This window comes from Poecile atricapillus, chromosome 1 (genome assembly GCF_030490865.1).
Source record: "Poecile atricapillus isolate bPoeAtr1 chromosome 1, bPoeAtr1.hap1, whole genome shotgun sequence".
In the NCBI taxonomy this organism is placed as follows: domain Eukaryota; kingdom Metazoa; phylum Chordata; class Aves; order Passeriformes; family Paridae; genus Poecile; species Poecile atricapillus.
This window is the reverse complement of record NC_081249.1, coordinates 7,986,513-8,007,451: the sequence shown is the minus strand read 5'-3', so window position 1 is coordinate 8,007,451 and position 20,939 is coordinate 7,986,513. Positions and strand designations below refer to the sequence as shown.

The following is a 20,939-nucleotide window of genomic DNA, read 5'->3' as shown; positions in this document are numbered from 1 at the left end:
TCTCATTTACCTCCAGCGCCGCCTCTAATTGGAAGCTTCCCCGCGCCCCCGGTCCGCGCACCTCAGAAAGTTGGGGGTTAAAGCGCAGGAGTGGCGAGGCCGGGCCCTGGCCCCTCCATGGCCCCGCTCCCCTGCTCACCAAACGGCAACCGGAGCACTCGAGTCCTTCGGGCACGAGGAAATGAGACAGAGGGGAGATGGGCGCTGCGAAGGTAAAATGAATTAATGCGAGCGAGGTGCTCAGACAGCCTGGTGATGAGTGCTAGGAAAAGCCTATAAATAACAGATCACTGTCCTAAGCTCTGAATTGCCCTGCTTGAGTGTGTCTTAAATCAGACCTTTATCATTGGTTATTGTAAGGCTGTTTTTAATGGTAGTGTAGAAATCTGAATAACAAAACAAGACAAGCCTCAATTGGCGTTATACAGGGTCTGCAGCGCTTTCAGACCTGACACGGCGTCAGCATATTGTTACACTGCCATGCAAACTCCTCTTGCAATCAAAGGGGGTTTGCATAGCAGAAGAACTATAATTTTACTTCGTAGTTCAGGGCTACTCCGTTGACAGGAGATCCATAATTTTCTTTCTGTCTCCCCAAAAGAGCCCGAAACACTCTCGGTTCATGGACTATGCGCCGCTATCTTTCTTACAAAGGCAAATGACAAATCACTCCGGTTGCGTTTGCTTCGCTCCGCACCCCTTCCCTACTCCACAAAAGAGCGGAGATGCCCGCGGTCCTCCAGTCCCCCCTGGCCGGCCAGAGCGGACAGCCCGGCAGGGACAGGCAGGCAAACACTCGCACTATCGGCCTGTCCCCGGCCGGGGAGCTCGGCCTGCCGCACCGCAGCCGGGGGAAGCGCTCGCCGGGCCCGGGCAGAGCTCAGAGCTCGCAGCGCCGAGCCCACCGGGACTCGATGCGCGGCCCGGGCCCCGGTGTGGGGAAGGAGGGCGGCAGCCAGCTGCAAGGGGAGGGCAGAGTGGCTGCGAGCTGCCCCCTCCACCTCTCCCACTTGCATACCACGGCCATTTTGTGTGCTTGCGGCGCGCCCGTGTGCGTGTCCCCCACCCCCGCCCCGTCCCCTCGGGCTGCTGCGGGCGCTGCCCCGGGCGCAGAGGCCGGGCCGTGCTGGCGGCGGGGCCGGCGGAGGTGAAAGGCGGGCGGCCCCGGCCGCTCCTGAGAGCGGCGAGATGCAGCCGCTAGGCAAGGCCCTGCAGGGGAGGGGGCGTGCGCCGCACAAGTCTGGAGAGGAGTAAAAATAGCGGCGGCGAGGTTGTCGCTCTCCTCGCCTCCCCCCAGCCCAGCGGGGGGCAGCGGTGGGGCTCGGAGGGAGGGCGGCGTGGAGGGCTCAGCGGGCGAACGGGAACGGGAGCCACACAAAACCCCGGCCCGGCGGAAAGCGACGCGAGCGAGGTTGAGCCTTCGCCTTTGAAGGCGATGCGCGGGAGCTGGAGGCTACAACCCCTTTTTCCCGGTGGGGTCCCTGAGCCCCGCGGGGTTCGGGCTGCCGCCCGGCCCCGGCTCTCGGCGGCCTGGGGAGGAGCGGCAGCGAGCGGTGACTTGGCGGAGGAGCAGAAGCCACCGTGCTCCCGAGTTTAAACATAATACGGCGGCCGGGGGAACCGCCATGGTTTGAAGGTGTGTTTGTGCAGACTACAGCTTGTATGTTAATAATTGGATACAGTCGATGAATCACCTCCGTCCTCCTTCTGGTTTTGTTTTTGTGTTGTGTTTTGTTTCGAAGGGGGTGGGGAGTGAAAGCGAGGAGACGGTGGCTCGGCGCTGAATACCAATTCCGAGCCCGGGTTCATAAACACTGGGGTTATTCACTCCGCCCCAGAGGTGACAGCGGAGGCCTCCGCCGCCCTCCGCGCCCGCGCCCCGCGGCGCGGCCCCCGGGCTCGCCGGCGTGCCGAGCGGGATTTGCGCCCCGGCTGGGAGCCCGGCAGCGGCGGGTGGCTCGTCGGGGTGCATACATATGAAATGAGAGCCTGCAACATCAAAGCAGCAGCAGAGCGAGGGCAGGGAGGGGCTCTCGGCGCGTACACGTGTGTACCTTTCCAGAGAAAAGCCCCTAATTTTTAAAATCGGACAACCCCCCCGCTCCCGCCCCTTCACTCGCATGGCAGACACGCGGAGAGATTCTTTAGTCCTGTACTTAACACTTCACAGTGTTTTTAGCAATTAAGGCGAGAGGGGGGTGGGTATAAAGATAAGCCACTTTTTCGCCCTGCAAGTGTGAAAGATAAGATAACAGTAAGCTGGGGCAAAACGTCTGCTTACAACCTCCCCCCAGCGATTCTGATCGGTCACCTCTTATCTCAGAAAATGTTCATTTCGAAAGCAGCTTCAAAAATCCAAGGGAAAATAAAAGTATTTTCCGTTCAGAAGTGCCATTTAAAACCCCGTCCTCACTTCATCTCTGTACACCGTCATTCCCCCGCGCCCCCCCGCCATCGCGGTACCCAAACAAGGGCAGCAGCCGCTTCATAGAGCGCCTCTCGGAAGCCAAATCACGCAGGTAATCAGAGGACCGAAACCTGTCAGGCGCCGAGATTAGCGGCTCCCCGCCGCTTCCCGGCCGTGCCCGCTCCCCATCCCCGTGGCAGGCGGGGGACGCGGCCCCTCGCTGCCCGCGGAGTGGGCAGAGAGCTGCGCTAGGGAAAGCCCCACGGGCTGAGGCGGATGAGGCAAAGCGAGAGCCAGGCTGCCTTTCCCAGTTCGTTTGGTTGCAGCACCCCCGACGGCGACACTCCCCCACCCCGGCCTGTCCCCAGCCAAGCTGCGGGATCCGCTGTGGGCGGCCGTGCTCGGCGTGGAGTCGGTTCTGACTCTGAGCCTCTGGGCCGCCCCCGCGCCCCGCTGCCCGGCAGGCACAGGCGGAGGCCGTGTGCGGGCAGGGTGCCCGGTGCGCACGGCGGGGCCCTGCCCTCTGCGGCACCGGGCAAGGCCCCGCCGCGCCCGCCCCGGGGCCCGCGGGCAGGATGCGGGCGCTGCTCCGCCCCGAGCCGGCGCGCCTGCCACGGCCGGGGTTTCGCGCTGCTCCCCAGTCCCCGGGGACCTCCCCCTGGGCCCGGAGTTTCCCCCTCCCGTTCCTGAGCCGTCGCCACCTGCGATAAACTGAGATGTAGAGTAGAAAAGGCTTACGGACACCTTCCCGAGGCAAGGCGCGGCAGCACCGTGTCCTCGCTGCCCTGGGAAACCTCCACACGGGCCTCCACGTGAGGCAGCGGAGTGTGTGTGGAAAGGGGGGTGTGTGCGTCCCCTTGTCCCCCGGCAAAGACACACCGAGGGCACCGCACGGGAAACGTGATAGCAGCGACCCCGCGCTGCCCCAACGCGCTCAGGGCCGGAGCGGAGCCGGAGCGGCTCGGCGGGGAGCCAAGACGTGGGGGGGCTTCCCCTGGCTCGCCACACCCCCGATCTCCTCCTGCCGCCGTTCTCAGAAACCCGTCGATGCCGTGCTCTCGAAGTGAGTGGGTCAGCTGCTGATGACAAGAGGAAAAAAGGAGAGAGCGAGCGAGCGAAAAAAAAAAAAAACTCCCTCCCAAACCCTAGCCTGGCGCGATTACTCATCCCCAGAGTTCCCCTAAGTCAGAGAAACTTGGCGAAGTCCCAAGGCCGAGCCGTTAACACGGTCTGAGGCTCCCCGGGCACCTTCCGCCGCGGGGCCGGGGCCGAGGGGGCCGAGGCTGAGGGGGCCGGAGGCCAAGGCCATCGGGGAATGCGCGTCCCCATCCTCGGCGCTGTTCGCGCTCGACTTATTGTGGAGCGTTTTATCTTCACAGTCACATCGGCAGCTAACGAAGCTCGGCGGCTGCAGCCCACACGACTTTGGTTCTCTGCATTTATCCTTCAATAAAAGCCGATTCCTTTATTAGAAACAGGAGACGTGTCTCCTACCGCCCCTATCAAATCCCAACTGGCAAGGCGCAGCCGACACCTCCCCCTCAGCCTCCCCCCCTGCCCGAGAGGGGCAGGCGGCACCACCCCGTGGCCTGCGTCCCCCTCCCGTCGGACCCCCCACCGCGAGCATCCCGCACTCCCCCGCTTCAGCCCCCCCACCAACAGGGGCAGCCCTCGTCCCCTTCCACCGGGGCGGCCAACGCCCCCTCCCCGTGATCCCTCCCGGGCAGGAGCAGCCGAGGCCAGCCGGCCCCTCCCGCCCCAAACAGCCCGCGCCGGCACGGGCAGCCGTCACCCCTCCCCTGCCAAATCAATCGCCCCCACCAGGCGCACCCACACGACTTTCGTTCCCCTGCATTTATCGTTCAATAAAAGTCGTTTCCTTTATTAGAAACAGAGGAGACGCTTCTCCCACCGCCCTCACCTCATGCCCCTTCCGCGGGCGCAGCCGGCGGCCCCCCTACCACGTCGCCCCCCGCCGAGCGCGGACCGCCCCACCCCCCTCGCTCCCACCATCGCCGCCCCCTAAAAATAACAATAACAGTAATAACAATAATAACAGCCGCCGTCCTCAGCAGTCGCGGCAGTCAGCACCCCCTCCACCGAGCTCAGCCCCCCTCCCCTTCCCTCTCAAATCCCCCATCGCTAGGCGCAGCCAACCGCCCCCCTCCCGCCCGCCTTTCCCCAGGCGCAGCCAACGACCCATCAAATCCCCTGGCCAGGCACGGCTCGGCCCCCGCCCGCCTCGCATCCCCCCCCGGGCACCGAGCAGGTCTGCGCGGCGGATGCTTGTGTGCGACTCCGATTGGAGCTGTCGCTCCACCGCTACCGGGCGGGGAATGTTTCCCCGGGCGCCGCCGGGAGAGCCGGTGCTCGGAGGATGCCAGCCCGCTTTGCTGTGCCGTGCCCCGCCGTGCCGTGCTGTGCCGTGCCCCTCCTCCGCAGCGCGGAGCGCCCGGCGGAAATCTCCCCGCTGAGGAGGGGCCGGGAGGGAGCGCACTCTGTATCGCATTAAATTAATCGCTCGGCTCCGGAGGAGGCAGGTGATTCTGCCAAACACAATGAGGGGTTTGAGCGCTGCGGAATAAAGCGCTGTTCATGGGGCCGTGGGCGGCGGTGCCCGGCTCCACCGCGGGATCGCCGGCTCCCGGGCGATCTCGGCGCTGCTCCCCGCCGCCGGCCCCAGTGCGGGGAGCTCCGGCTCGGCACACCCCACCCTGGCCCTCGGGATGGATAAAGGGAGGGCGCTGGGGGGAAACGAGCAGCCGCCCTGGCAGCGGGGGAGCTGCCGTCCTTGGGGACGGGACGGGAAACGGGGGGCAGAGGGGGCTGTAGGCAGCTTTCCCCACACCCCGCCTAGCCCCCACGGTGCGTCCCATCGGGGGCGGCCCTTTGAGATGGGGGGAGCGAGAATCGGCCTCCCGAGAGGAACAGGGGCCGAGTGCCGGGGGCCGCGCAGCTCGCCGTGCGGGGCGCCGGGGAGCGCGGGGCCTCTGGGCGGCCTCCGGGCGGACGGTGCGGGGCGGGCGGCGCTGCCACGGTTCAGGCGGTGGCAGGCGTTGTTTTCCTCGGAGAGCGGAGGAGGAGGAGGAAATCTCCGGGTTTTTAATGAGGGGGTGCAGAAGGGCTGAGCGCTGGGATTACACGGCGCGGAGACAGAGCTGCGGGCTGTGTGTGCGCGCAGGGCTGGTAGTCTCCGCCCGTCTGCCTGCTAATCGCACGTTTTCCGCTGTTAAAAAGAAACCGAGACACTGTGGCCGAGCCCAGCGCTGTCTCTGTGACTGTGACATGAAAAGATGGCGCTCTCTCCCCTCCCCCAGCCTCCCTCTCGGTTTACACTTCCTCCCCAACAGCTTTTGCCTTCCAGTTTTTTAAAGCCCTCTTTGCTCCTTCCTTCCCCCCCTCTTCCCCGGCCGGATACCACCAGGTTCCCAGCCGGTCGGTGGGTCCCTCTGTTGCGACGATTTTTTTTTTTTCCCCTTTTTTCTTTACCTCGCTATTTTCGCCTCTCCCTTTTCTCGGAAACCTCGATCTCTTTATGTCTCGCTCTTTTGTGAACTTCAGCGGCAGTTTGCAGGAGGCGGGGGGGAGGGGGAAGGAAAAGCGGGGAGGGGGCTACCCCGTCGCTTCTGTCCCCCATCCGTGTCCTCCCGCTCCCCAGGGGCAGCGGGGGCAGCAAAGTGAGCCGGATCTAGGTGTGTGGGTGTCGGAGCGGGCAGCAGGGAGGCTCAGGGAGGTGCCTGCCCGAGCCGGCGACCTGGTCGCGCTGCGGTTGCCCTGGTCGCCACGGGAGCGGTCGCGGGGGGGGGCGAGCCACGATGCAGCGGGAGGCATCTTCTGTCTGAGGAGTTTACCTGTCTAGAAACCTCCGCGCACCAAGGTGGTCCCGACTCACGGAGAGGGTCCACGGAACTGGCCGCGGCCCCGCTCTGAAGCAGGAGGGACTACTCCGCTGCTCTCCACATCACTTCTTGCGTTCATCACCAGACCGCTCTAAGTGCTAAGTGTTTTTGTTGTGGGGTTTTTTTTTGGTTGGTTTTTTTTTTAATTTCCTAAGCCTGCAAATTAAATTCAGCGCCGCTCTCCTATTTTAGTGTCTGTTATGTTAATTGCACTTAGCGCTGGGGCGCTGCTCGCCAGGGATGTTTGAAGGCCTCGGAGATTAACCGCAGGCTCTTTCTCGGACTTTTCTGAGGCAGCAGCAAGTTCGGAGGGGCTATCAGGGAGTCTTCAAGATCCCATGTGCTTTTGGGGCGTGCCACTGCTGGCCGACACCTCTGAACTCGGGGCCAGCAACTCTCGGCTGGCAGGTCAGGCTGCCAGCAGCTCCCTGTGCACCCGCAGATCTATTTGCGTAAGGATTTGCATTGCGGGACGACAGGTATTTTTCTTCCCTGTGGATGGTAAAAATGCAAAATTAGCGTGACTGTTTCTAGGCAGAGAAGCCACGACTACGTGATCTCGCTGAACCTGTCGGTTGTGCTCTCTGGAGCAGCAGGGAAACCGGACACCTTTATCAGTGACCCCCGGAGCCGTTCTCCCGGGCGTTCGCTGTATTTATCACCATCTAACCCTAGGCAGCCCGCGGGTGCCGTGTCACGGCTCCCTGCCCTGCCCGGGGATGTCCGTGCGGCTGGCTGTGCCCCGCGGTGTTACCCAGCCCCTCCGGGAAGGAGCAGGCATGTGTGGCCTTCGCAGGCATGTCCCTTCTCCGGCGTCTACTTCATCTATTCGTTATCAGGGGACGGCGTGTGGAGTGACTGAGCCTAATAAGTTGTCCACTTGTTCATTTCAGGAGCATTGATTTCTGGTTCCAAGGCACTCTGTTCTAGCTCTGGCTACAGCTGCGGGGCATTTCGCAGCTGGTCTTTCGCCTAGACAAATATCAGCGAGAATGTGAGCGTTATTAGCCACATAAATAAATCATTAACGTGCACACAAATGTTATTTTAGCATAACTTCCAGGGAGAAAATATCCTGGCGGAGCAAGGCGGCCAGGCGTGCTGCGTTGGACCGGCCTCGTCGCGGGCTGCCCGGCAGCGGCGGGCGGGGGTCGGCGCCCCCCCGGCACGGAGAGGCACGGCTCTCCGGCTCCCGATTGAACATTAACAGGGCCGGCCGGCGTGGCACGGCCGCAGGGCCTTGCTTCGCAGACCTTTGTCTGCTCTCCCGAGGCCGGGCGGGGACGCCGGGCGCTTTACTCCCCAAACGCGACGGCACTAATGGGATTACCGGCCGGGCTGGGAAGCGCCGAGCCCGGCCCGGCCCGGCCCGGCCGCTGCGCCTCGTTAGCGCGGAGCTCACGGCAGGAACGACGTTCGCTCGTGGCCTCCCGCGAAGGGCCGCCGGCTCCCCCCGTGCCCCGGCGGCGGCGAGCGGGGAGCGGCAGCCGCCGCCGCCCGGGCCGCGCTCGCCCTGCCCCGCGGAATCCCGCGGGTGCCAGTAAAGCCCTGCCTGGGAGCTCTGCCAAGGCGGTCTCGCTTTGATATTCCGCGCCACGGCCGCTCCTCCGCTTGCTCCTAATCACGCAAATGCGAGCTTGCCCCGGCACTCTCCATAATAAACACCGAGCGCGTTTCGCTGAGCGCCCAAAGTAAATACTGTATCGGAGAAGCGGGGCTGCGCTGGGAAGCTGAAATCTTCCACTTTTCCGCACTTAGCAACAGACTGAGGCGTCGTGCGCGCCCTCCCCGAGCCAGGCTCGGTGTGATTTACTTTCTGGTTGCAATGCAGATATTCACTTGTCAGTTCAAGGGCAGGACAGAAACTGTGCAAGCGGAGTCTTGTGAACGGAAATCTCCCATTTACGAGGTTCTGCTCCAGCACCAAAAGCCACCCTCCAGCACCTTTGTTCTGTATGCAGCTGCTTTTACACACACACACCCCCTCCACCCAGCCACATCACCATCCAACCCTTCTTCCCGCGTCTCACTCCTCAGATGGATTCCCAGTTTTTTCCCGACTGACCCTGGGGGAGGCGATGGGGGGGAGCAAGGGGGAGGGAGCCCGGGAGAGGTTGATGATGAATGACAAGGCGAATGATAAGAGCCGAAGCGACAGCGAAAGCAAACAGAAGTGGTCTCTCGCAGGGCCCAGAACCGTCCGCGGCCACGGGAGTTGTGCCTGTGCCATGAAGGCAGGGTTGGCCTCCGCAGGCAGCCCGGCTTCTCCGGGGCGAGATAAACACATTTCGGTCACGTGGCGAGCCTATACGGTGCCATGCTCCTATTTGCCTTCCCCGCTCGCTTTTCGCTTTTCACAATAACATGCCATCCGCCAGCCAGCTCCGAGGCTAACCTCACCTCCCTGGCGCCCGGCCAGCCCGCCCGGGCCCGGCCGTGCAGGGAGAAGCCGCGACTCCCGCTGGGAGGTTGCACCCCGGCCTGGGGCTGGCAGCTGCCCAAGCCAGAGCTGGGGAAGCGTCCGGCTGCATCCCGGTTTGCGGCTGGAACGGGAGCTGGCTGCACGGGGGCGAGAGCAGGGGCCAGGACTGGTCACATCCCCAGGACGGGGCTCAGGAAGAGCGCGGTGTCCCCGCGGGGTGGAGTTATGCCCGGGGACCGCAGGTGCGGGGCGTATGCGGGTGGTGCTGACTCCAGGGCGGGGGAAACCCCCGCATCTCCGTCAGGATCGTCCGGGAGTAGAATGGGCTCCGGAGAGAGGAGGAGGGAACGGGGCACCCGCGGCGAGACGCCAGCTTTGCTGTTTTAAAATGGCTGAAAAGGGTGTCCCCGGGCATCCCCTTCCCGCTAGCAGCAGCGGCGAACCCCGTGGCCCCGAGCAGCGCGGGCGCCGGCGGCAGCCCCGGTTGCTTACGGGAACAATGAGGCACCGCGGGCGCGCCCGGTGCCTCCCCGCTGCCGGGGCCGGCCGGGGGCAGCACCGCGGGGCCGGGGGTGCAGGCGGCGGGGGAGGCGTTCGGGGGGAGCGGGAGGCTGGAGCCGGCCGAGTGCCCCCCCCCCCGCCCCTCCCGGCGGAACGAGCGTGCCGTTTAATCCCTTTATCCCCGCTCGCTGGTGGCGGTGCGAGCCGCCGGGCCGGGAGCCACCCGCCCGCCGCCGGGGAGGCAGCGTGCTGGCTCGGCGCCGCAGATGTCGCCGGGTGGGAGCGGGGAGCCGATCCCCAGCGGCACCACCTCCGCGACGGCGGCAGCCCCCGGGGACACGGGCACCGCTTGGCCGCGCACCGGAGGAGCCCCCGAGGGTTTCCTGCCGTCGGGCACCGCAGCCGTGCCCCAGCACCCCGCTCGGGGCCCGGCCACCTCCGAATCTCCCTCCCGGGGCAGGCCTCTCTTCTGTCCCCGCGGGTGCACGGTCTGCAACCTCCTCTCTGTCCGGAGCCCCCGGGCGAGCGAGGAGCTGCCCCCGGTGAGGTGCCCAGGTTGCAGCCCGTGCTCCAAAATCCGGCAATTATGTAAATGCCCGGGACGCTGTCCCCTTTGATCTGAACTTCCTCGGAACGATCCCTTCTCATTACGGGGCATGAAAATGCCTTTCGGATGTGTAAAGTGAGCTACAGAGCTCCTTTCATTCCCTTTTGTTACCCGCACCGGGCTCGTCTCTCCAGCCCCGCATTCCCCAAGCGCCGGGAAAGAGGACGGGAAGGGGCTCCCGGGGGAGGCGGCGGGACGTGGGAGCAGCCCGGGCCGCCGGTTGTCATGGCGAGGCCAAGCGTCTTCCCAAGTTATGTGCGACTAATGGGTTTGTGCCCCGCTCGGCTCCGGGTTCACCTTTCCCCCCGCTGCTCGGCTCCCCGCCGACCTCCCCGCCCGCGCCCCGGGAGCAGCGGCGGCGGCCCCCGCCCGGCCGAGCGGCGGAGCCCGGTCCCTGTGACTCAGCGCCTGCATGTCAAACACCGCGGGGTGAGCAGCGCGGCCCGAGGGAGGCGGCTGAGGACTCCCGTCGGAGTGCAGTCCTCGGGCGACTTTAAACTCCATCTTCTGCTGCGCTCCTTACCACCTCTTGTTTCAGGTTTGATAACTGAGGCTAACGAGGCACTGAATGTATCAGAGGTTTAGAATGTCTACACAGCAGTGGATATGGTTTTCAAGACTCCCAAGAGCCGTGGCTTGGATTTTCTGTTATCTTATTTTCTCTCTTCTCTCTCTCTCTCTCTTTCTTTTTTTTTTTCCCCTTTGAAAGGATATTAAGAAAGTTTATGCTGCCTTGAAAACTACTCCTCTGTAAGAAAAACATTCTGACCATTTGCTGGAGGCCATTTTATGAAACCTCAAGGAGGTTAATAGCTTGCATAATTTCAGGAATACCACGTCTCTCCTTAATCCTTCTTCTCATTCTCTGCCATTTACTCAGACAAACCAGGAGCTCTGTAGGCCAAGCACTCCCGTGACAGACAATGGATTCCTACCTATCTGAGGGGCCTGCACCAGAAAACGGATGGACTTCTTCCCTGCTCGGCTCACACACGGTGCTGAGAGAAAACCTGCAACGTGTCTGTGAGACTAAGGGACATGAAAGAGGAGACAGCGAAAGAAGCCCATCCTAAGTATGGAGATTGCGTTTTTCATTTTGCTGGAATTTGCTATTTCATCTAGAGAAGCACTGGTAGATGTGGCATGAATGAAATTGCACTGCTGCGAAACAAAGCTGAGCAAACGGGAGAAGGAGAATTATTTGAACTGTTTCTAAAATGTTGTCATGTTTGTTAACAGCTGCTTAACTCCAGTGTCTAACAAGCTCTTGGAAAATAAGTTTATTAATGAAAAAAAGAAAAAGGCAATGCCCCTGCTTGCTTACAATTAAATGATGACAGCTTATAATGCATTCCTTTGAGACCTCCAGTAATATCAGGACTCAGGGGACTGGAAATACCTAATTCATAGATTTTTTTAAACCAAGAATGGACTGTTATGATCAGCTGGTCTGACCTGCCACATATCATGGGCCAGTGAATTTCAGCCAGACGTTCTTGTATCAGACTCATAAATTTTGCCTGAGCTTTTAACCTGGCATCCAATCTTGCTCTGAAGACTTTTAAGTAACAGGAAAAACCACTGCTTGCCTCAGTTGTTCCAGTGATTATGTCCCCTCACTGTTTTTTATTTTTTAAAAGTACCTATTTCTGCTCAGAATTCATAGAGCTTCATTTTCCAACGTAGGATCTCATTATGCCTTTGTCTGCCACATTAAAGAGATCTTGACTATCAGAAATCTCCCCATAGAGACACTTAGGGCACTTAAAGACTATGATCAAACCAAGTCATAGCCTCCTCCTGGATAAATTAATAGATGGGATTTCTTTAGTCTTTTGCAATAAGATGCGATTCCCAGACCTTGAATCACTCTTCTAGCTCTCTTCTGATCCCATATTAATTTGCCAATGCACTTTTAACATGCAAACACCACAACAGAGCCGGACACAGTATTGCAGCAACAGCCTCATTCATGTCGGAAGCACTGATGGCATCATTAAGTTTACTTGTTTAAAACCCTATGCAGATTACTTTTATAGATAGCATTAGCAATACTGACTTTATTAAAACCCCATTTAAAAAGTCACCTGTCTTCATTCAGACTAGTGTTGTTCATCAAAATCACAGTGCTGAGCATCACTTGACCGAAGTGCAGAGCTGGCTTAGTTTTTCTGGCTGGGGCTTTTTCAGTGCTCCATCAGCCCCAGCCTTCAGTAGGGCTTCATATATTTTTCTTTTGTTTGTAAGAAGCAACTGCTGCATATTATCACAATGGCATTAGCCCTGGATGTACAGCAGCAGAGAAGCATGGACAGAGCTTCACTACACTGTTCCCTCTTTTCCCTGCTCCTCTCTTGCTGTACCAAAGCCCTCATTAAGCTGCTCCAAGACTCAGGGTAGTTCAGTCCTTTCAGTGCCCCAGTGATGGAGCTTGGGTTTGGGACACTCCTCCTCAGACAGCTCACAGAGAGATTCCATGAGAGCTTTTTCAACTGTGTCAAAGGGTCTGTGTTCACACCTCAGCCCGTTGCCCATCCACCTTCTCATGAACATCTGCTCCAAAAGATGGATATTAAGCGTGGTAGGGCTGTGAGTGACGTTGCATCGGGTGCTGCAAGCCTGGACTTTGTTCTGCCTGAGAGGTGGCTTGAGTTGAAGCCAAAATACCCTGGATTATTTGGGTGAGACAGGCTCCCAAAAATCCTGAACAGTAGCTGGGACTGCATTGTGCTGGACTTTGTACAGCAAGGATGAAATAGTCTGACCCAACAATCTCTTCTCATATTATTTATATCCTCAAAAGCAGAAAATCAAGTAGGATAGACACATTCTAGGAAATGGCTGAGCCTCAGCTTCATACACTATCTGTGCTTCCTAGCAGGAGTCACACCCGAGCAACACCCCTTTATTTATTTTCCTCACAAATTATAGGTCTTTTTTCATGGTTCCAGTTCAGGTTGGTCATGGTCACACATCAGACCAAAAGTGCTTTTCCTACCAAGGGTGATCAGACTGGCATCTTCTAGCTCACTTGGTCTCCCAGTGAGCTTAGTGGGCCTGCACCATGGTCCCCTCCCACTGGGAAAGTAACTGGGACCTGCCCAGGAGAGCTGGTCCCCATATAGGAGTGATTCTCCATTTGCACAGAGCCACTTATTCTGCCACTACATCTGGGAATGCGGTGGCAGAGTGTAAAGCCAGTGTAACTACGTTTTTTATGCTAAGTGATGAAGTTCACGTTACATTAGAGAACCTTGAGGCTGCTACCTGTCAAGGCCCAGCCTGCATAAACCAACACCAGGACAGGGACAGCACAGGATCAAGGGTTAAGTTTCTTCTATGCTTTTGTCCCATCTCACATTTTGCACTATGCAGTTGCACCACATCTGCCCCTTTAATCATAAATTATCCATAAGCCTAAATTATTTTTCCCATGACACATAGCACAGCCTTCAAGTCCTACTAGTAGCAGCCCTCCCTTCGTTTATACTTTCCACGTGCCCTCGTTTTACTATGAGTCAGACACACTTGCCCTCTCTTCCTATGACTTACACTTTCCTACCTCAGAGGACACATATATCAGAAGACACATCTGATGGCCCAGTTTATGGATATCCTCTCATACAATGGGCATTACTCCTTTCCAGAACCACTGCTAGATAGCCATTGGGTTCAAATCAAACTCTCCATTAGACCTGACTATGAAAAAGCGAGCACAGAGAAGTCACCTTTGTTATAACAAAACACCCTTGAGTTGCACTTAATTCTAGTAAGCAGCACATTATCCTCACTTGCCGTACAAAAATGTGATTTATAATTTTAAAAAGCAATAATCATTCAAACCATCGGACCTGCAGCTTTGAGGCACTGCATACTGCAGGATGGGATTGCTTCTCTTCTGTCTAATTTACCTGCAAGCACACGTCGCCCAGCCACTCATGACATCCTGCACTTGCTCCTTGCCAGGCTGCTGCAGCCAGCAGTATCTGGGTCTGAGCAATTCTTTTGGGGTCTGCTCCCCTCCAACTTTCTTAGGGGTTTGCCAGTGGTTTTCATGGAGAGCAGAACGAGGCTGTATGTGTAAAAACCAATGTTGACATTTCCTTGTTTAAATATCATACATCAGAGGGGGGTCACGAGAGCCAAGGCCACCAGAAAGGGTTCCCCCACAAGCTATTATTTCCTTTTAAAAGCACCAGGGACCCAGCAGTCTCAGTGGGGCCTCACACCCCCTTGTCTGCCCTTCTCTGTGAGCTGGCTGACTGCTGCCGGTGCCACTTAGCAAATACAGATGTTCAGGTCTTTTTCTTTCACCACGGGCCTCACTTGTCCCTGTGCAGAGGTCTGCTACTAAATGAATGCAACGTTTAAGCCCTGCTTTCAAGGCCATGCAAAATACACACCCCATCCTCGCTCACCTCACTCTTTGCTTGCAAAAATCTACAGTGCTTTCCTATCAAATTTGAAACAAATGGCATTCAAACTTATTTTAAAAATTAATTGAACCAATACATCAACAACTTTCATGTTTTCAGAGCCTGCATGGCCCTCGCCTGGGAAATTAGAACTGCAGGAGGGTAATTCTGCATTTAAATCAATGGAGCTCTCTTTCCTGACAAGGTTGCCTTCACACTGAGCCAAGCAGTTCTACCAGGGTTCCAAAGAAGGGAGACCATTAGGTGTCCTGCACCTATGGCACACCTGTTCTCCCTGCCAGGAGAGTTTTCTGGGAAACTGTGGAAGTGTAATCCTCACATCAGCACCGTATGGGAAAATGATGCTGGGGGGTCCTTCTGCACCCTGTACCCTAGCTCCTTTCTCTTCCCGTTCATCCAAGCAACACCTCACCTGCTGTGCCTTATTCCATGCATTTTTCCCCATTCCTGATGTGGGAGTGTCATGCTGAGAGTGAGCAGGCTGTCAAGGTGATATCAGATGCTGAGCTAGGAACTGCTCAGAAAAAGGAGCAGAGAAAGTGATGGAAGCCATGCCCTTTCCCAGAGAGGGAACGGCTGCAGGATTTATCTTTTTATCTAAACCCCTGAACAGATTTGCTGCCAAAAGAAAGATAATCCACATTATGTAGAAACACAATTACATTCACATGAACACACACACACAAATACACACTGTTCCCTTCTAACCACAGGACACAGACTTTGGGAGTGGTGGCCTTGGTGAGACATTGCAAAGGAGCCCATGACTAAGTCCAGGAGCTCACCTGCCTCCCCGTACCACCATCAAAGCACTCGTGGTCATCTGCCTCTATAGACTTTAGAGATTTTCTTTCATTTTTGGGGCAGGCAGGAGCAATCTGTCTTCTGTGCCTATAGAGTGCCCAGCACTCAAAAGTTCCTGGCATATAACACAATATTTGTGAACCTGGAAAGATGAAATACTACTCAAATTTAGAATATATTGATCCCCCTATTTATGTCAATGTGTCCTGAGCCTTACTCTAGTCCAAAACCTCTCCTGACTGTTTTATATTTTGATAATAGGAACAGTACATTAGATGGTGCAAGGCAGAGTCCACCCCACAAAAAACAAGACAGGTGGCATAAACAGTGTTTCTAAGAAAATGAAGGCATCATTTAGGTGGTCATGTAGTGGTCTTTAAGAATTTTCAATGATAAAGGACATTTGAAATAATTTTTCCCCTTCTCAGAAGTGTTCTGAGGGTGGTGAGATGTCAAAACAGTGAAAAAGAGAGACAAGATTTGACGAACTGTAACTGAGAGAACATCAAAGGTGTAAGCCTGGCTGCAAGACTGGCTGCAGGCTGGTGGGGATTGGGTGCCTGCAGCCTGCTGCTTCTTGCAGAATTAAGACAGGCAGCAAAGGGCTGGGGATAGAAGAGGGGCCTGGGGTGTACCTGTGTTCCAAACTGAAGAAGCTTGCATACCTGTTGGTGTACCAGCCAACTGCTCCAAGCCACTGGGGTTTGCCCATTCTGCTTCAGTAATGTTCTCCACTGCTTTGTTTCTGAGGCTTAGCCATCACCACATAACAGCACTTCCATGGAGATTTTAAAATGCCTTTGGAGCACAAGGGGACAGCAGTGGGAAGACTATCAGAACCACCTTGGTCTGAGATGCTGGGGCTTAGATCCATCCAGGCATTAATTCAGTGAAAGCCAGCCAGGATTAGGCTGAAAGTGGCATAATGCACTGTTGGAAAAAAATCCACATAGCTTCAAGTACACACAAACCATTTTCTATGGGACCTTGGAGTGTTTTACAAGAGCGCTCAAGGGACCAGGTGACTTTAAGCACAGTGAATTTCAGCTGCATAACCAAGGCTTAACACTGTGACCACGGCCCTCCCTGAGGTAGGGATGACTGTGAAGGCCAGGCCAAAAAGTTGGAAAGGATTGCTTTCCTTTTTCATTGCTACTGTCTGGTTTTCCATCTTCTTGTTATGCATACTGCTTGAAAGGTGATGTATGTTACCATCACAACACAAGGCTGTGTTTTCTCTCCCTTCTAAATGCTGGATGTGCCAGTCAGAGAGCAGCTCCATGCAGAACCTACAGGGACATGTGGAGACCCTGGGGCCGTTTTTGCCAACTGCTCTTCAGGTTGCTCAAAAGTTTCAGTCCTGCCTTCAGATAGTGAACAACAAGGCTCAGGGCTAGGAATAGTGGTGGTATATAATACCTATGCAATACCTCTCCCCTCACATGGCAGGGATGAGTCAACTACACCCAAACCCCATCAGGCCCCTGGGAAATGAGTTTTAGTATTTGTTTGCCACAAATCTTGCCTGAAATATGGAAGAAGGGACTTGTCTCAATCCAGCCTGAAAGACTTGTATAGACACACATATATCTGCTGTTGTCTCATTCTTGCATTCTTCTTTCAGGTGCTTTCTTGGCATGGGAGAGGGTATCCCCAAGCCCTCATTCACACATACTTATAGGAATGCTTCCCAACCACAGTTTATATTCAGTTTTCCCCAAACAAGAGTTACTCTGACATCTTCATACACACACACACACGCGCACAGAGGGATCTTTCTGAATGCCATATGCATCATCTTTTGCTCTCCTGCTCCCAGGCAGACCAGGGCTCAGCCTGCCCAGGCATGTGCCACACCACACCTCTTCCCCATGGTCTTCCCAGAGTCCATCCCCATTTCCTTCACCTTCCGCTGTGCCAACACCAGCCACTTCTGGAGGACCAGAGCAACTGCTCTGGTGCAACAAGGGCATGTGAATCATTTATCTAGCTCTGTGCTGTGCTCCAGCAGGACTGGCACAGTGCTCTTGCTTCTGCTCCTCCAGCAGCACTCAGAGGTACAGGGCAGGTTACAGATTTTTGCCTGTCTCTGATTTTTGGGCTCAGCAGCAGAACCTCTCCTTGCAGGGCTGCACAGGCAGCTGGTTTGTTGCTGTGCCCTTTTGCTTCCTCTGCCGTCCCTGATGCATTAAAACTTCCTCCAAAGGCCAGGGGGGTGGAGGGGAGCAGAGGGAGAAGGCGGAGGTCGGTGGGACAGACACCGGGGATGGGAATGGCTCCAGGGTGCTGGTGAGCAGCATGAAGGCAGCTGGTCATCTCTGCAAGCGCACGGCAGTCGGGAGCAGGGAGCGCGGGCTGGGAGGTGTCACTTGCATGACCCGGGGCCGGGGCCATCACCGGGGGACAGACCGTCCTGGCTGGCTCCCGTCGGGCTCCCGGGGGCAGGGGCATAGCCCGGACACCGCTCCCAGCCCCACACCATGCTGCACATCCTCTCGAGGACCCGGCCACGTCTCACCGGGATTTCTCTAGGCGCCGCAGTCCTCCCGGCTAGCTTAGTCCGGGGGACACCCGGAGAAGTCCTGTCCCGCTGCTGCCATCCCTGGCCCCAGCCTCGACGGCACGGCCCGTTCCTGCCCTGCCTGCCTCGCCTGGGGCTACGAGGTGGTGCTGGCCCCGGGAACTGTTTTCCGGGCTGAGAAACGTGGCCTACATCAGCCCGAGCCAAAACTCCGGCCGTGCAAGTCATCTCTGTCCTGGGAAGAGCCTGCGATATCCTGGCTGCCTGGGGGTAGCAGGGAGCTCCAGAAAATACCAAGTGCGTGCTTGGACTGCATCAAAGGTATTTATTTTGATTGTCCCTTGGCTATAACTTTCATCGTTCGCCTTTGTTTTATAGCTGCTCAAGTTTACTTGCAGAATTAAGACAGATTTGGGGGGGAGGGGGAGGAAGGGGGTAGGAAGCCTTTGTTCTCCGGAGTGTGCTTGTCTTACTTTTGCATCATGTGGCCCGAGCGGCACACACACACATCCCCCCCGCCCCGACCGTATTTACTCTATCTCGAGTGAGTCCTTTGAAGGAGAGGGCAGAGTCGTCGTTAACCCCCTGCGTGCCTGCTGGGCCCTCCTCCGGCAGAGCCCGCCTGTGGCGGGGACGCAGCCGCTCCTGAATCCCAGAGCCACGGGTGTCGCTTTGACGGACGGCATCCGTCGTGGGTCTGTCCCCCCAAGAAAAGCCCACAGCGGCCATCCCGCGGCGGTCTCCGCTCCGGCAGCACTCATGGAGATCCAGCGGCGGTGGGCCTCTCGGAGAGAGCCCGGGGATACCCCCTTGATCACTAGCAGACTGGGCTGCTTACACGAGGCTGGAGATGCCTACAAACTCGAAACAGCTGCCGGGCTTTGCTCTGGCCTGACTGCTAAAATACGCCGATCTCCTTTTAATCTGTTTCATATTCACAAATTAAGCACTTAGCCTAGGTAATAAATCATGAGGCAGTTTACGAGGCTAGCAGGAGACAAACAAGTGGAAAGGGAAAACAATCGCCTAAAAGTAGATTCCGTATAACTGAAAATATAACTCGGAAATGTAACAAATGTAACTCGGAAAACATAGTCCGCGCTCCCTGGAGCGGCGGCAGAGCCCCGCGGCCCCGGCAGAGCCCCGCGGCCCCGGCAGAGCCCCGCGGCTGGCGGGGGGCCCGCACCGGGACCGGCCGAGCCCGCACTTGTCGGCGCAGCGAGGCTCCGCTCGCACCCCGGGCTCCGGCCTTTGTCTCCCCGGGTACCGGCCCCAGCACCAGCTCCACCTGGGAGAGACTCCCGCGGCAGTCGGCCTGGAAATAATGACTCGAGCTGGCTATAATCTCCTCTTGCACACACGCACACCGGCTCCTGGCTGGGGCGGGGGGAGGAAAGTGATGACGGAAAAAAATAAAGTCCGGGATCGCCTCAAGCGCAGCCGCTCGCAGGCGCCCGCGTAGGATGTGGCACTCGCCGGTGTCCCCGGGCAAGGCGGCCCCGAGAGGTGCCAGGGGGCTCCGGAGCGCACGCTCCCGGCCGCCGGGCGCAGGGGAGGGCAGCAGCTGCAAAGTAGCGCCTTGGCTACCGGAGTTGTCCCCTGCTCCTCCTTCCGGGATGGCCGGTTCAGGGGGGCACCGCGGCCGGCGAGGGACACACGCCCCCCCAGTCCCCATCTGGGGCCAGTGTCACCACCCATGGGCGTCGCGGGACGGGGCTCCGGTGGGCAGGTCCCAGCCCCTCGGCTCCTGCGGCTGGAAAGGGGAACCGGGAGGCGGGCGAGCCTGCAGAAGTGCCGGCCGGGCGCTGGCAGCGGGGGGCCGGGGCACCGCTGTCCGCGGCGGCAGCCCGGGACTCCCCGGCGCTTTGCCCAGAGGCTCTTCCCGGGAGAGCCGCCAGCCGCTCCGGGGCACGGAGCCGAAGTCCCCAAGACAAAAGATCCGACGCTAAGACCCCTCCTGGCAAAGTCGCAGCGTGCCGAAAGTATTTCACCAGACAGTTTTCCCCCTCCCCCGGCGGAGCTCCGTGCCGGGCCGGTGGCGCCGAGCCGGGGCAGCGGGGCCGCAGCGCTTGCGGGAGGGAGAGCGAGCAGGGGAGGGCGGCGGGGCTGCTGTGTGGGGGACGGTCGGGAACATCCCCCGGGAGAGGTGAGGGGGGAGTGGAGCCGTGATTTAAAGGAACTCCCGCGAAAGGGAGCGACACAGACCTGCGGCCGTCCACCGAATCCGATCTGCCGAGCTGTGGGTGCGAAGAGGCGCTGTCAGGGGCTATTTATCTCTCGCCGGAGCGGCGGCTCCGGTCCCCGCATCGCCCGCCGGTAACAATGGCAGCGGCCGGCGGCTTTCCACGCGCCTGGGCGGCGGAATGGATGGCGGAAGATGCCGCCGCGCTCCGCTCACACGGGCTCGTTCATGCATCCCTCTTGGCCAGAGCCTCTCGCTACTGCCGCTCCGCCGAGAGCTCTGGCCCGCTCCCCCCACCCCCCCCTGCTCCTCCACCCACCCCCCACAGCCCGCCCTTCCCCAATTTTCCATTTTCAGGACTTTGGCACGGAGCCAGACATGTCAGGAGGGGATGAAACTTGACACAGAGATCTCAACCCAGAGCGATTTCCTCCTACCCCCGCCCTTCCCACCTCCCCCGCCCCCAGCCCCTAAGTTAACTTGAAGATAGTTTGGCCATATTTCAGTTTGAAAAGAAGGGGAAATTGCAGGTCAGTGGTGCATGGTCGGGCCGGGTGCATTTTTTTAATTTAAAACGGTAGACATCGAGGCCTGAAAAGCATCTGCAGCCCGTGCACTTTAACTGCTCCTCCCGGCCGCGGCGCGGTTAACCCCTGTGTGCCTCGGCCGCCTGCCCAGCTCTGCCGGCGTCCCCTGCCCGCAGGGACTTCGGACCCGTTCGGGCAGCTGGCCCGGCGCGGAGCTGCGGAGGGCGGCCGGGGCGCCGGAGCCAAGCGCTTCGCCAACCTCCCCCCTCCCCGCCCCCTTCGCCACCAAACATCGGGGCTGGGTCGTACCCGCCGGCAGGATGAGGCCCTCGGCGCGGAAGGGCGGCCAAGCGGCAAGGAGCTCGCCGAGGGGATCCCCCCGCTGCTCCCCGCTCCCTCCGCCTCCGTCTCCGCCCTCGGGCGGACGAGGCAGCGCTCCCCGCGGTGCCCCCGCAGGGCCCCGGGCGATGGGAGGGATGCTCGGCTGTTCCTCACGCCCTCAGCCGGACCCCTCGGTCCGGGACACAGCGGAGGGCTTCCCTCGCCCCTGGCCAGCTGGGCACGCTGATAAGGGCGAGCGATAAGGGGGGGTTGGAGGGTGGGGAGGGGGGACGGACCCGGAATGAGGGAGGG

At 58.6% G+C, this 20,939-nt stretch overlaps 1 protein-coding gene across 1 annotated transcript in view; it reads right to left on the bottom strand.

The window, feature by feature from the left end:
* The window catches only part of BCOR (BCL6 corepressor), an 81,986-nt gene extending 61,959 nt beyond the window's left edge, over positions 1–20,027 (bottom strand). The window contains exon 1 of the mRNA XM_058831376.1: positions 19,803–20,027. The gene's annotated coding sequence lies outside the window, so the exon portion shown is untranslated. The remainder of the gene's footprint in view (positions 1–19,802) is intronic.
* Between the last annotated feature and the right edge of the window lie 912 nt (positions 20,028–20,939).